Source organism: Stenella coeruleoalba (genome assembly GCF_951394435.1).
Source record: "Stenella coeruleoalba genome assembly, chromosome: 14".
In the NCBI taxonomy this organism is placed as follows: domain Eukaryota; kingdom Metazoa; phylum Chordata; class Mammalia; order Artiodactyla; family Delphinidae; genus Stenella; species Stenella coeruleoalba.
Window position 1 is genome coordinate 18,672,426 of NC_137160.1, and position 15,262 is coordinate 18,687,687.

Here is a 15,262-nt window from a genome sequence, read left to right on the forward strand (position 1 = left end):
ATGTTTTAGATTCTACATATAAGTGTCTTTCTCTGTCTGACTTAGTTCACTAAGCATAATACCCTCCAGGTCCAACCATGTTGCAAATGGCAAAATTTCATTTTTTTATGGCTGAGTAATATTCCATTGTGTGTATGTGTATGTACGTATGTATCACATCTTCTTTATCTTCTTTATCCATTCATTTGTTGATAGACAAACCAAATAATTTCATAGTTCATGGAGAAGAATTACTTCTGTATGGTGGATGAGTAAAATATTTTTGGAGGTGGTGGTATTTGAACTGGGCCTGGGAGAATGAGAATGATTTGGATAAAGATGGGTTATGAGAAAAGGCAAAAGTACAGGTAGGTCAGATGTGTCTGGAAATGGCTGGAAGTCAAGGTTAGCAGCAGACTAGGGTTCACAAACAGAAGCAGTGAAAGCTGAGGTGGAAAAGGTAAGCTGGGAACAAATTTTTGGAGTACCTTAAACATGACGACTTTTTCTAGAAGACAACAGTCACTACTGAGGATTAATCAAGGATTTTGACTTTTAAAATACCTAAATATGTTAAAGTATTTTAACATGTTTAAAATATTATTCAAACTAATGCTAGAGTCAAATTCTCACATATTCTAGAAAGTTTGCCTTCATTTATTTTGTGTTTTAAAGCTATCATACAATAGAAGGCAATTTTTCTCTCTGTAATTTGAGTAACTAATTAGCATACAGAGGATTAAAATGTCTGGGGTGTCATCAATCCCAGGTCTATCTGTGCCACAGAAACATCATCATGCTGTTATGGTTAAAGGCCAAATGAAAGTGTATTACTGAGAAATTAGCCAAACTTTATTGAACAAAGGAAATTTTCACAATTATAACTACTAATTTTTTTCGTTCATCCAGAACTTTTAAACTCTGTTTATTATTTTAAAAGAAGTAAATAAAACTATCTGGTTTGGGAGCCAAGCACTAGAATTTCATAAATGATCCTATCTAAAAATTGTTATGGCTGAGCAATAAACCCCTGGAAAATGATGCTTATGTTTGTAATAGAAATGTCACCAGAGCCTTAAATATAGCAGTGCGACCTGTCTCTATTACTGTGAAGCAAAGTCATATTTGTAATTGATTTAGACTTGTCCCTCCTTCAATGTGTGCTGAGTTTGGAGGCACTGGACAGGATTTTTTTGAATTTTTAAATCTTAATTTTAGTCTAATTAGATTAATCTGAAAATAAGTTTTCTCCACTTATAATTTTTCCACACCCATCTTTTCTTCTAAGAGACAATGAATGTGTTCTTGGAGTATTTTAGCAGAAATAATGGATTTCAGTAGTTGTTAGAATAGTTCTTGGAACTCTCGCATCTTCCAGTTACACTCAGATGATGAGAGGTAAAAATGAAGAAATTTCCAAGTCAAATTTTTCATTTACACAGAACGGAACTGATTGTAAGGGCACTGATGGACTTTCTACAGCTGTTACGAAGCCATGTGTCCACATTATTTCTCCAAGTGATGTGATGGTAATTGTGGTCTTTATTATGGTATAGAAGTAAGCAAGCCAAATAAATACACCTCCTTAATGACTTTAGCATCCAGCATTCAAAATCCAGTTAATTATTTGTCGCTGGAGACATATAGAAACAGAAGTACAGGCTGTCTGTACAGGATACAATAGCTGTATTTGGCAGTACGGATTCCAAGTTTAAGAAATTAGTTTATGGATGATTTCAGAGATTCTACCAGAGTGAGAAAAGAGTTACATTTAACCCTTGAGCTGGCAGTCTATAGTAGGAACATTGCCAGCTATAAAAAATAATAATCAGAGTCCCATGAACTGCTCTTTTAAAATGGTTACATTAAAACCCAGACACCTGTAGTTTTACTAGTTGCTAAAACGGCTTGTAATCACACATGCATGAAACAGATGTGTAACCAGAGCTGTAGTAACTGATTTCTATTAGACAAACACAGGTGAATGGTGGGCAGAAGGAAGAATGGAAAATTGAGATTTGTACACGTTAAAATCGAACATTCGAGATGGCATGTAAACCTTTGAAAGCATTTTCCATGATATATACATTGGCCTGTCTCTTGACTGCTTTTAAATCATGGATATTGACATTTCCCAAAATGATCTGCTTAAATCTGGACAAGATAATAACGACTAATACTCATCCCCTAAGACGTGTTCTTCAAAATACTAGTCTTACTGAAATGATTGCCAACACTATGTAGGAAGCTTTTTAACAAACTTGAACTTTTTAGGGTTTTTTTTTTTTTTGGAGGTGTTTTTTTTTAAACAACATTGCTTAAAGGTCTTATAAAAATCAACATTAAAGGATATTTCCAGAACTTTAGTCTCTCAAAAAACACGAACCAGGGCTTCCCTGGTGGCGCAGTGGTTGAGGGTCCGCCTGCCGATGCGGGGGACGCGGGTTCGTGCCCCGGTCCGGGAAGATCCCACATGCCGCGGAGCGGCTGGGCCCGTGAGCCATGGCCGCTGAGCCTGCGCGTCCGGAACCTGTGCTCCGCAAAGGGAGAGGCCACAGCACTGAGAGGCCCGCGTACCGCAAAAAAAAACCCAAAAAAAACCCCCCACGAACCAGGGCCTAGATTCTAGCATCCTGGAGTTTGGTGGTTATAAAATTTACAGTACGGTATGTCAGCTCATCTGGGACTAAGTCACGCGGCCAGGGACGCAGCGCGCTGAGGAAGTCATGTGAACCGTTGCACAAATACATTTTTGTCAGTGTTTAGTTGGAGAGCTGGGACTCGGCTGAACTTTAGGGGATTGAATTTTCGTTCAAATGTTCCAAAATTCTGGTTTACAACAACATCTGGGATATGCAGAGTGGCTCGCTCATTTTGGAATTCCTTAGAAAGGAAAAATGAAATGTGGACAATAATAACATTCAACAAGAGCTGTCCTTCCAGAAATCCTCATCACACCTGGGATGGAACCTTTGAGCCAATGGTTCTTCTCAGATGTCTTAGAAAAAGGAGTGCAAACAGAATGAATGAGCTGGAGCAAACAGGCATCTCTGTGAGAACCTCTCTGAATTGAGAAGGAAAACAGGATATGTGTTCATGCTCCCATAACTCATCAGGAAAACTCATTCCAAGTCATTCCCAGGGATGATCTACTCCCCCAGAAGACCTTATCTTTCCACATTTTTTCCACTCTGAAAACATATTTTTAAAAAAATCAGAAGTCTTTCTTGGAATGGAAATGCAGCCTCTTGCAGAATGTGAAAGAAAGACATTTGGACCTGAAGGTGCATATAGTAGTTTTAAAGGCCTATATGGCTGTTCATTCTGCAGCCCAGCAGTTCTCAGGACTCAGATCATTCCTCAGAGAGTAAAGTGCCATTGATGATGAGGAAGTTGAGGTGCAGAAAGCACCTGCTAAGTCTTCAGACTGGGGCAAAACCAGAAAACAGATTCAACAGGGCAAAGCTGTTTGAATATTACGAAGCCACTTTGGATATTCCCATTATATCTGTTAAACATTCATCTGTACCCTGACAACTAGGCCCTTGTTCCAGGAGCTTGAAATTACTGCGTCTTTAAATTATTCTCAGAGCATAAACTGAGCACCCCTAGAAGTGTATGAATTCTTTCAGACTAATGGTATACCATTTACTGCATGAGGGTTCCACAGTCAACTGGTGAGTGACAGAACCAAAAACATTTAGCCTTCCCATAGTTTAAGGTTGTGTATATGTTCTGGTTCATGAGCACATATAGGGTAATAGTTCTCAAGCCAGGCAGTGCATTGGAATGACCATTAAAGCTTTATTAAAATGCAGAAGTATGGGCTTCAACTCCAGATTTTCATTCAGTTGGTTGGAGGCCCCAACGTATGATACATTTTCTAAAATGTAAATATGTGGATAATTTTCAATATGTGACCGGGACTGAAAAACACTGATGAAGAGCTAAGTGTTTATCAAAACTCTGCTCATGCACGCTTGCAAACTGAAGCTTACAGGCCCATGAAAATGCAGGATTCTTGAGCTCATTGCAGCTATGTCAGTCCTTACTGGCTTGTAGGTTTAAAATGCGCAAGAACTGGGGAACAACCAAGAGCAGAGACCATATTAGGCAATTTAGGGTGGCTCTCTTCCTGTCCCACAGACAACACTGTGATAGCCAAAAGTCACAAAGACTATGATGGTAAGTTCTCAACTGGATGAGGCTTCTTCTTCCCAAATAATCACAAAATCAAGACCATCCAAATTAAAAATATTCCTTACATCAGTCAAGTGATGTTCATTTCAAGTCTGTATCAAGGACTAAAAGAAACCCCACGTTATCATACTGACTTCAAGAGTAAAAGTTTAACTTACCTTCATAGCACTCTTCTTGCTTGAGGTATAAGTTTCAAGTGTTTCATGGAGGATTTTGTTTTGCTTGTGGTACTAGTAACCAATTATGAAGCATTTGTTCCTCATTCTAACTTTTGAGGAAGAGACCTTTCATATCTCCTTTGTAGTACAGAAATCCACATTAGATCTACACCAGGGACCAAAACTTCCATTCAGCAAGGAAAACATTCAGCCAGCCTTTGGATATCAGGTTTGCAGACACAAACATCCACGTCCTTGTTCACCTTTTCGTCAGATACTCTGAGAATTTTATAACTTCAGTAAAATCACTGAATCATGACTTTTTTAACCTACAGAAAAAGGATTAGTGGATTAATAACTATTAAAGAGAAAAAGTACAGGACTTAGAAGACACCTTGAAAATCAAAGATTCCAATGTTATGCAACTCCAAATTACTTCTTTTAATCTTTTCCTTTTTTCCATTAAAGGATAGAGCAGCTCCTTATGTGTACTTTATTTTTTTATTAATACAAAACGTTTACATCAAAGTCAGATTGTCTCAAAATCTTTTGCTTCCACTAAAAAATCCTTAATTTCAAAACTGTAGTTTAATAATATTTAATCATTGTTAAACTGAAAGTTATAGACTACTGCCGTCTTTCACCCAGATCTTCTTATAAGGATATTTACATATTTTTATAGTATTGAATATTTCCTATACCTTCCAGAGAACACAGTCTTGTTAAAGCAGCTTACTTCATTCAGGTGCTGTGGGGAAGACCATCTTTCTGCAAATTCTATACATGTAAGGAAAAAAAAAAAGAAAGAAGAATCTGCTTGATCACAGATACTCTACCTTTGAGAATTATTCTCTGGCCTTCCAACGTGACCCGTCCCATACGTAGGTACTCTTTTGTTATTGTTTCACCCTGAATCCATTTTAAAATGCCGATTTCCATAATAATTTAATGCAGATGCTAAGATATCTTCTTTCTTTTGATATTGTTATTAATGATGTGCTATAGCATATGCAAGCCTAGCGATCCTAGCTACTCTTCCTTAGACAGCCATTGTGCATTCTTTTTCCAGATCCTGCCCCTCTCCCTCATCCTGGTGGCCACAGCCAGTCCCTCACAACTTCGATGGGGCTCATCTCCTGCAGGAAGTTATTAGTCCAGGACTTAGGAACTATGTGGGCAGTTCCTCTGTGGTATACACTGTCGGAAAAGAAATTGTTCTTCAGTGTTCCCTGGAGAAGCAGCTTGGCCTTAATTGTGGTCTTCCGTTTGCCGTTGAATGGTTTATGGCAGAATCTTCATGCTTTTTTTTTTTTGCAACTGTTATTCTCCTCGATGTTTTGAAATTGCTGCTCTGTAAGTGTGTTTTCCTTCCCCAAATCTAAATGTGTCAAAATCAATTGGTAAAACCCTTAAGGTTTTAGAAGGAAAAAATTTTCATTAACCATAGATAAAATATGATAAAGAGTCAGAGATAAAATGCTTGTTTTAAGCAACTCTGTATGAAAAAAAATCGACAGTGTTTATGTATAATACCAGAAAATCCTATTTTTACCCTATATGGCTCAGCCTCCAACACCTCATTCCTCCTCATATTTTTCAGATAGGTAAGGAGCTTTGAAATGCATGATCATTTTTGCGATTTTAATACTTCCTCCAGCAGATGTTCATTTGAGAGGGATTTATGACCTATAAAGGTTTTTTTTTTTTGTACTTTTTCATACAAAATATCTGTTCTTTAAACAGATCAGTTCTTTAATAGGTCAATACAGAAAATACTTTATTTTTGGGAACATTGCGGTTAACTCAAAAGTTAACAAACATGTTTATATGGTTTTCATTTGAAGGTCTCATCTTGACTTTAGTAAATTCTTTGATTTAGTGCATACAAATGATCGTTGGAAAAGATTTATTATTTGGGAAGTCTTTTTCAATGAGCTGAAAGGCTGTATCCTCCACAGTGAATTCTGGTGAAGAATATACTAAAGAATTTCAGGCTCTGAAGTAAGAAAGTTCTTGGAATTGTTTTTTCCGGTTAAAGCCAGTCCAAAAATTGTGTCATGTTTGAATCGAAAAGCATTTAGATAAACGACATAAGGTAAACGTCTCTGAGGCAGCCAAAACATTATCTTCGTTCTTGATTTACGAAATATTAATGTCATTTTCGTGGCAGGAAACCTTTCTTGCTTTAAGCATCTCTTTTGAAAAAGAGTGTCAGAAAACAGAAAACGTTGACTGCTCTGTAAAAGTGTTTTTAAAGGAGGATGTCAGCCATGTCTTTGAACTTCTGTTTCTGTAATAAGTCAGCCCAGGACACGGAGGTAGGTTGGCAACGATTTAAAATCTGTGCAGAAGGTCACCGCTGATGTCGCTTCTCACTGGCGTTCTTTATTGACAATGACATTAGTGCCAAACAAACTGCACGAAGATAAATAGGTCCATGAAGGAAACTAGAGGAAAAGGAAAGGGAAGAAATGAAGCTCAGATTGTCAGGAGAATGATCATCAGAGGCAGACAGTGATGACATCAGAACAGAGACCTATAGTCTGAAAAACCTCCTGATTCTTCTTCTTCTTTTCATGTGACCATTTTGTCGGGTCTCTTTTCCTTAATATGAAAGATCGGTAAGGATCAGAGGAAAAATTAGATGATGTAGCAGCTGTTTTCTGGCCTTGATTTCCACAATTCCTCTCATGAAAAATAAGGAAAGGAAACCAATGGATTCTCTCGGGTCACTTTTTGCCAAAGAATGACTTGCCCTATGTGTTGCTGATACTCACTGGTGAATAAAGTTATTGAAAAAATATTTTCCACTAGAAGAGTGAAACCATGAGTGAGATACTTTTGAAGTACCTTCTAATTCCTTAAGAAGAAACTGCCCCACTGCACATTCATGGAATCCTGCATCAACAATGCTTAGCTCTAAGTGACAATCCAGACGAAGCCAGTCCCCCATCCAACAGGAAACACACAAAGCAGGAACATGTACATTTTTTTAAATTAACTTTCATTGGAGTATAGTTGCTTTACAATGTTGTGTTAGTTTCTACTGTACAGCAAAGTGAATTAGCTATACGTATACATATATCCCCTCTTTTTTGGATTTCGTTGCTATTTAGGTCACCAAGGAGCATTGAGTAGAGTCCCCTGTGCTATACAGTAGGTTCTCATTAGTTATCTATTTTATACATAGTATCAACAGAGGAGCAGGTACATTTTATAGTTAAGCTTACGAGTAGCTTCCCAAAGTAGAAATGAGCTACCAGCTCCAAGTACCTGGCAGACCATGGCAAAACTACAGGACTGTGATATCAACATTAATTCTGGGTCTGACAATAGGCACCTTTATTCGGATATTGCCCAACCCTGGCATCCCACTCCTGAAGATGACATAGAAATAATATTTCAAGCCTTGAACACGCATACACACCCATGTGTGTATAGGTGTATATGCATAGATATGTATGTGTTTATGAACACACACGATGTATGTTTATGAGGGCGTTTGAATGTTATATGCATTTCATTTAAACAATAATGCCCCAGCATAGGGTACTTCCTAGGGTTTGATGATTGGCTAGTAGCAGATAATGGACTTTGCACCATTAATTCCATGATTTTGTTAATCTCTACATGTCCTTCTCTGAGATTTCCACTACCATTATTTAAAAAAAAAAGAAAAAGTAAAATGCAACCTCTTCAACCTCAAAGGGCACAGATTAATTGTATGGCAAGTACAGTTTCAAAGGGGACCCTTCTACTCTCTTGATGGCTTTTTCCAGGGAAATGGTGTGAATTCCCTCTCAGGAGATGAATCAATTTGTAATTATTGTTACTACGTATTTTGCTCAGACTGCTATAAATCAACCTACTCAGCAAGGCCTTACATGCAAAAGGTTCCTCTTCTCTATTTTCTTCCCAAGTTTAAACCAAAGGAATGGAACATGAATGAAAAAAGATATTCCATGCTGCAATTTTTTTTTTAATTGCTATTCAGGCAAAACAGGTGCTGAAATGTGAAACCCTTTGGAGGAATTTTCTCCATATAACCACTCAGGGCTCACACTAACCTAACGTGAAGCTGGCTTTAACGTGGAATGTTGTACAGAAGCAGCGCCTACTGACATAAGATCCGTAGATGACTGTCCCAGAAAGACAAAAAAAAAAAAGTATACTGTCACTTTAAGAAAAAATAAACTAAAATATGAACTACCAAAAACCCTGCCATTTCCAGCCTGGGCTTGATTAATGATTTTTCTATCTAATAAAAGGTTCACAAACCATCTGTTTTTCTCCCTAATGCCTTGCCCAAAGGTTTTTCGTTCCTATTTCAGGCTCGGGGCCAAATGACATTCCACTCTCTTTTTTTTTTCCCAGCCTTGTAAACAAACCCTTCTCTCTTTTTAATCTTCCAGGGCTGTTTCCTACCCATCGTTATGCATATTCATTGCGAGTAAACATTTTTAGTGTCTACACTTAATCTCTTCCACTGGCAATTACTGTTCTATGCTGTTTTGTAATGCAGAAGGGCCAACGCTTTCCGTTCTAATAACAGCTGGGCCGCAGATGGGGCCTGCAGTCATTGTAGAAAATAAAAATTTACAAGATGCCAGTGGAATTTATTTCAGTTTTATGGAGTCACAGGAGGAACCTTTCTGTTATCCGCCTTCAGTGAAATCTGTAGGCACAAGGCAAGCTTTTGACATTTAATCAAAGGGGGGTTCAGGTAGGGTCTGGAACAACGGAGGGAAGAAAGCAGGTGGATCGTATTAGGCTTTGCCATGGTTAATTTATTTAGAAGTGATTGGCTTAGATGTGTGCAGCCAATATTTGACATCATGTATATATCTTGTTTAGCATCATGCCTCTAAATTGTTACCACTGGAGAGACAGTGAGCTGTCACTGTGGACCGAACCAGGTGTTTGGTCGGGTTGCTACTTAGAGGTGCTGATGGAGATGGCGCTGTACTCAGCAAAGACGGAGCATTTTGTGTGGTTTCTAAAAGTTGATTCATTTTTACTTCACGGCACCGGTCTCTGAACTACTGTAAGTGCTTCTTCAGCAGAATCCCGGGGTGTGCGAATGGGCTTTCGAATATGGGCTGCAACTTTTAATTGAACAATGTGGTTTAACTGGGAATTTTCTGTTCTATGACCCGAGGATGTGAACATGGATTTACTTGAAAGACCGAAAGGTCTGATGTACACCGTTACGCTGATGCGAGGTGGGATTCGAATTGTGCCTGGGATGTACCAGGCAGCCCAAGTGGTTTAGAGCTAACTGCGACTCCCGTGATGGAAAATAAATTGTCACACGCACACAGTCCAAAAGTGCAACCCAAGTCAAGCACAGGGCTTTTTCGAGAAATATTCGCTATGGTTCTTGAGCCCATCCTGCTGGATCCCCCCCAGCCGGTATCCCTTCCTTACTCCCAACCAGCTCCTCCAAAACGTGGAAAGGGAATCCACCAAAGTCACCCAGGGATATCCAGCCATTAATTAAATAAATGAGCATGGGCTTCTACACCAGGTGAGACCTGTGCCAAAGGTGCTTATGCCTTTACGTTTGGGGCCGTCTCTTGCCACACACCTTCAGCTGGTTGCCTAGCAACCAGGAGAGACCCACTGAGCATGCTCACTGAGAAGCCTAATTGCTATCACAATTTACTTTTGTTGTTTTTTTTTTTAAAGCCCATTAACCAAAACAGGATGTTTTCCTTTTTGAAGGACAAGTAGAGTCTGCATGAATTTGAAAGGCAAGAGAGTATATTTCAATACCAAAACAATTCATTAAATGCCGATGCCAGCCGTGTATGCGAGTACACATAACAAACAAAATTTAGAGCAGATTGACATTAAACAAAGTAAAAATTCCTATTTATTCAGATTTTTATAGACTCATTTCCTTTATTATCTTTTTTGGTTGTGGCTTTTTTCCTAAGAAAGGCGTTGAGTAAGGGGGTGTGCGTGAAATTTTCTGTCATACGATCAAGTATATTAAGAAACTTCGTTAAAGATTTAGACTGATTTATACAGGAGATAGTATGTTTCTCTTCCATGCTCTTCTTTCCTTCCTTCGTTTCTTCTTCTCTTTTTTTAATCTCCTAATGGTTCCTAGTCTGAAGCTAAGATTTAACTTCGTTAATCTTTTCACAAAGGGCAAGAAATCATTTTGTGTACCTCAGAGAGAAAGGCAGTTTTTCCTAACTTCAAGACAAAAAACACATTTTATGTTAGGTTAACCTAATCTATCCATTTATTGAAACCTCTCCACAGTTGCTTGATTTTTCCTAATGTCTGGATTTGGAGATAAAATATACTTAGAACTTTAAGTAGCTATTGAACCCGTTTTGTTACTAAACAGAATGCCTTTTTAAATAAAAATTTATATATTTCCAAATTTCTCCCTAAATTTTTTCTTTCAAATTTTCTAACTCATTTTGAAAAATTAACTCAATGTTTTTAACTTAACATATTTTGTGTAAATAACCTTATATTCCCATGAATCTAGGGATTTTAATATGAGGACATGCCTTTTAATTAACTCCATGACCCTGTCTCATGCTCAGTTCCACATGTGGAACCAAATGTGACAAATTTATTTGTACCAAATTGCTTTCACGCTGGGGAACGCTCACAGGATAAAGCTCTCCCCACTCCCCTCTAGGAACTAACAGATATCAGCAAGCAAACAAGATGAAATAAATTCATGAGGTGGGAGCCGTATGCTTATCGAAGCCTTGGCTCTCCCACAACTGCCATCTCCCACTCCAGCCCTGGCTTCTTATTCCTTCAGTGACCATGGCATTCTGGGTAGAAAATGTTGCATTGATGGTGCTGCTGTTGTCAATCCTGGAAGAGTACAGAACTAACTCTCAGTTCAATGGTACTGTTTTTCTAAGGGTATGTGCGTGTGTGTGTGTCTGTGTGTGTGTCTGTGTGTGTGTGTGTGTTTTCCCAAACAATAGTCTTTGTTTACGCATGAGCCAGCGGTTTTACCATTCCCTCAGAGACAACCAGTAGAGGCAGCAAAGTTTAGCAGATGAACAGTATTCCCTGATGTCCTAGCATCAGTAAGAAATCTGGAAGACATACTGCATAAGAAATTAATAAAATCAAAAGATTTCATTTCACTATGATTAACCCTATTATGCATAGAGGCAGGTCAAGCAATGGGGGTAATGAAAAGCTAAACAAGGCTAATTGGCGGAGTCAGGAGACTTGGGGGCCAGTGGTTGTGCCTATGATGATATAACTGGTGAAACAGAACTTGTTTCCTTTTTTTTCCCAAAAAACTATAACACAAAAAATAAAATACACATACACACATACATACACATGTATACACAATATGTGTGTGTTTTTAATTACATGGCTGGAAACACGTTCCATAGTTTCACATATGTTCTTTAATATGTGAATATAGATGCTCCTAAGGAGAATCTTTCTTCAATTTCATTCATGTTAACAAGTTTCTTCTCTCTCTTCTCTCCCCCAGTCCTCTGTTTCATTGGTCCCTCTCTCTCTGTCTCACACACACACACACACACACACACACACACAAAACGACTCACACACATACATACACACAAACGGACTCTGCAAAAGTTTTAGTCTTTGATGCTTTGGAATTACCAACATGTTTTGAGAGGAAAGTAATTTTTCAATTTCTGTTTTATCCCAAACCTAACAGGTGACTGGCCTAAAGGGAGTTTGTTCCCCCATCCCCTGTTCAGTGTGGCTGGCTCACCACAGCCCGAGCGTCTCGGAATTTAAATCACATATGAACATTTGGGAGTGATGAGAGCTTTCATGAACGGAAAGAATTGAAGCCACTGTTTCATCTTCCTCCTCTCTCTCTCAAAGTAGGATCAGAATTGATTGTTTCCTCTCACCTGTAGTCATTTTCTTATTTTAGTGCATTGATAATATCTAGACCCATGTTGTTTTCAAGTTTTCTCAACCTTAATCCCTAGAAATCCCGCAGAGCATGTCAAATTAGAACTTCCTTCCCGCAAATACATCTTCACATTGCTGTGCAATTAATTCAATACATTTCTTAGAATTTGAGGCTCTTAAACATTTTTGCTGAAGTGTATAGATTTCCTCCTCGCTCACTGCTTCTGTGCTTGCCCCTGCTTCTTCCTTCCCACCCCACTCTCCTGCTATATTTCAAATATTCATACTTATACTCTACATCCCCCCCGCAAATTCTATTGGTTTCAACTTATAAAAGGTCTCTATAATATAGCCATCCCCTCTTTTCTACAAAACCTGACATTGTGGCTTTGGAGGCAGCAAAATCTGGACACTAAATCCATACGTAGAAATCCAAAGTCTAAAAAAAAAGTTACTAGATACTGATATACAGTATGCTCTTCTGTTGGTTATAAAAGGAAACTATTTCCTTTCCCTGCAGGTTCTATACAAAATAGCACAAAGATGGCAAACTACGTTAAATGATCAAATTTCCACGTATGTAGGTATGTTTCCGACTGCATGCAGGCACATTGAAAGTCAGAGTTTCCTAATTGATGCTTTTGAAATCTCCAAGAATTGCAAAGCAGCTTTTCTTACCAAAATGCATTTGAGCCAGTCCTAAGACTGTCTAGAACGCTTATTCATACCAAAAGACCTCCAAACAACTGGCAAACATTTCATTTTACTAAAAAGGGAAATACATATGCATGCCTATTGGTTTATTACAATTGACATTCCTTGAGGATATGGAATGCATGTAATAAATATGATTGTATAATCATCAAAAGCCACAGTTAGAGGAATCTCCTACTGACTTGATGGATAACACAGATTTTCAAAGATTTGGGTAAAAATTGCATATATTTTCTTCTTACAAGAACAAACATCTCATGTAAATTTCACTAAAGTAGAAAGAAGACTGCTTAAACTGGGAGAGAGGGACTCAGATTTTTTTTTTTTATTAAGCTTTTAACGCTATAGAATTGGTTACTGGATAGGTTTTGGGGGGTTTTTTTAGTAGAAAAAAAATCACAAAAATATTTTAAATAATGCATACCTAATGTTTATTTTCTTATTAGTAATTATTATGAAACCAGAATACTTTGCCAGCTTATCTGACTGCACCTGTTACTAGATATTTCCAAGAGACTCACACACCAATTTTGCCTGAGTGCACCCGGTGTATTTCCCGTTGTTTTGATGTTACAGTCAGGGCATGGGCAGTTTGCATTCAAACAAGAGGGCACGTTTTATTCAAAGAGGGAAAGTGATGTCCTTGGAACTTCAACCTTAACGAAACATTTTTCAAAAGGACACGCTGATTGGAATGGGAAAAGATCCAAAGAGAGGCAGCCACAGAGAGAAGGGTGAGTGCGTGATAGAGAAGAAAGGGAAATGGATTAGATCAGCAAACCAAAACGATAGGATCCCAAGAGACTTCTTAAAAAATCTGTATGAAGTCATTACAGGCACACAGCATAATCCTGCAGGGTAAATGCACGCTCTAGAATGCAGAGAAAGTTTGCCCTCCAAGCTGAGTTTCTGAAGAATTAATTCTAAATATTCCCTGCAGTCTTCAGAGTTTTCAGTCCCAAATTGCTTAAATGATGATTAGTTGAAGTTCCTCTGACTAATTTTGGCAGAAGTAACATTTCTAGCTGGTTGATTTGGGCATCAAAACGCACCAATGTCTTCGGACATCTGTACTATAGAGACACCCTTATGCTAAAAACCCGACTCCAGCACTCCCCTTACAAAAATAGCACATTTCCGTTCATGCAGAACGGTGATTAGACTTTCCCAACACAACTCATACTTTTTAAAAGGCGCGTCAGAATTTTAAAGTGCATTAAATAAAGGGCATTGGCACATTAATGCAGTTCTGTTGAGGAAAGATGCTGCATAATTTCCGCTGAACCGTCGCACAAACCTTCAATAAAGAAAGTTCTCCGAGAAAAAAACACACATGCACACATTCTCGTTGTGGAGAACAGTGTCCTTGGGAATTAAGTAATGTATATGTATATAAAACCAAGCCTTTTAAGGTGCTTTGTTTCACATATTAAGGCGAAGCCAGAGTCCCCAGGGGACTGCTGTTTTGCTAACTTATTTAAAATATTCTATTTTCCCCGCAGCTGTCGCCTGCATGGTAGGACGACACAGGATATTCTGCTCCGTGATTTGTTTTTGAACATAGATGTTACTCTCTCCAACATCTAAATATGCATTTCTAAGAAACTTTCTGTATGAAGGGCTTTCTGTATGAAGGGCTCTCAAAATGACCGTGATGTTGTCAACATGCTGGAAGAGCTGCAGGAACAGTGTGACAGGTGGATTTGCTCCCTCTTAGCCTTGGTTCTTGCCCGCTCATCTCTGGCACAGGTGCTGATGCAGTTTATGCCACGGAAGATAAGGGTTTTGTGCATACAGCATACCTGCATAGCATGGGACATCCATTGTACAGCTCTATGCCATGATCCTCACGTCTGCTAAAAGTGACAGTGAAAATACAAAATGGGGTGGCACAGAAACCCAACCCCAAATCAGGCAGCTTTTCAAGGCTGGAAGAGACTTAACTGAAGGGCTGGAGAGACCTGCTCGGTGGCTTTTACTCCATGGTCGAGCATATTTCCAAGTTTAAATTATTGGGGGAAAAAGGAAACTTAGAAGATAGGGGGAAAAAAATCCTTTTGGGGGGTAAAAAATCGTGACGACCAAATAACTTAAGGGTTTTTAGAGCCCGTTTGGATTGGAAAGAAATATGTGTTTCGGCTCTACATCTTTTTTCTATTTCCTAAGCTGATGTCAGTTATACTTATTGTCAGTTTGGAACACGGAGAAGACAAAACAAAAGAACTTTGCTGTGAGCAGCGTTAATAACAGCATTGGCCTTCTGGATGGGGGATCTGCTCCCAGCAGAAAGATCTGGTAGCTAAGCCTGCCCAGAT

The 15,262-nt window shown here is 38.6% G+C and overlaps 1 protein-coding gene across 7 annotated transcripts in view; it reads right to left on the minus strand.

The window, feature by feature from the left end:
• Positions 1–15,262, minus strand: part of LOC307197211 (uncharacterized protein) — a 471,902-nt gene that overhangs the window by 233,950 nt on the left and 222,690 nt on the right. Inside the window, exons 1-2 of one of the 7 annotated variants that reach the window (XM_079942951.1) lie at positions 5,174–5,389; positions 4,338–4,666 (exon numbers count right to left, since the gene is read on the minus strand). The exons of the other annotated variants lie outside the window; for them this stretch is intronic. The gene's annotated coding sequence lies outside the window, so the exon portion shown is untranslated. Of the gene's footprint in view, positions 1–4,337; positions 4,667–5,173; positions 5,390–15,262 lie in introns of those variants that run through there. 7 annotated transcript variants of the gene reach the window in all.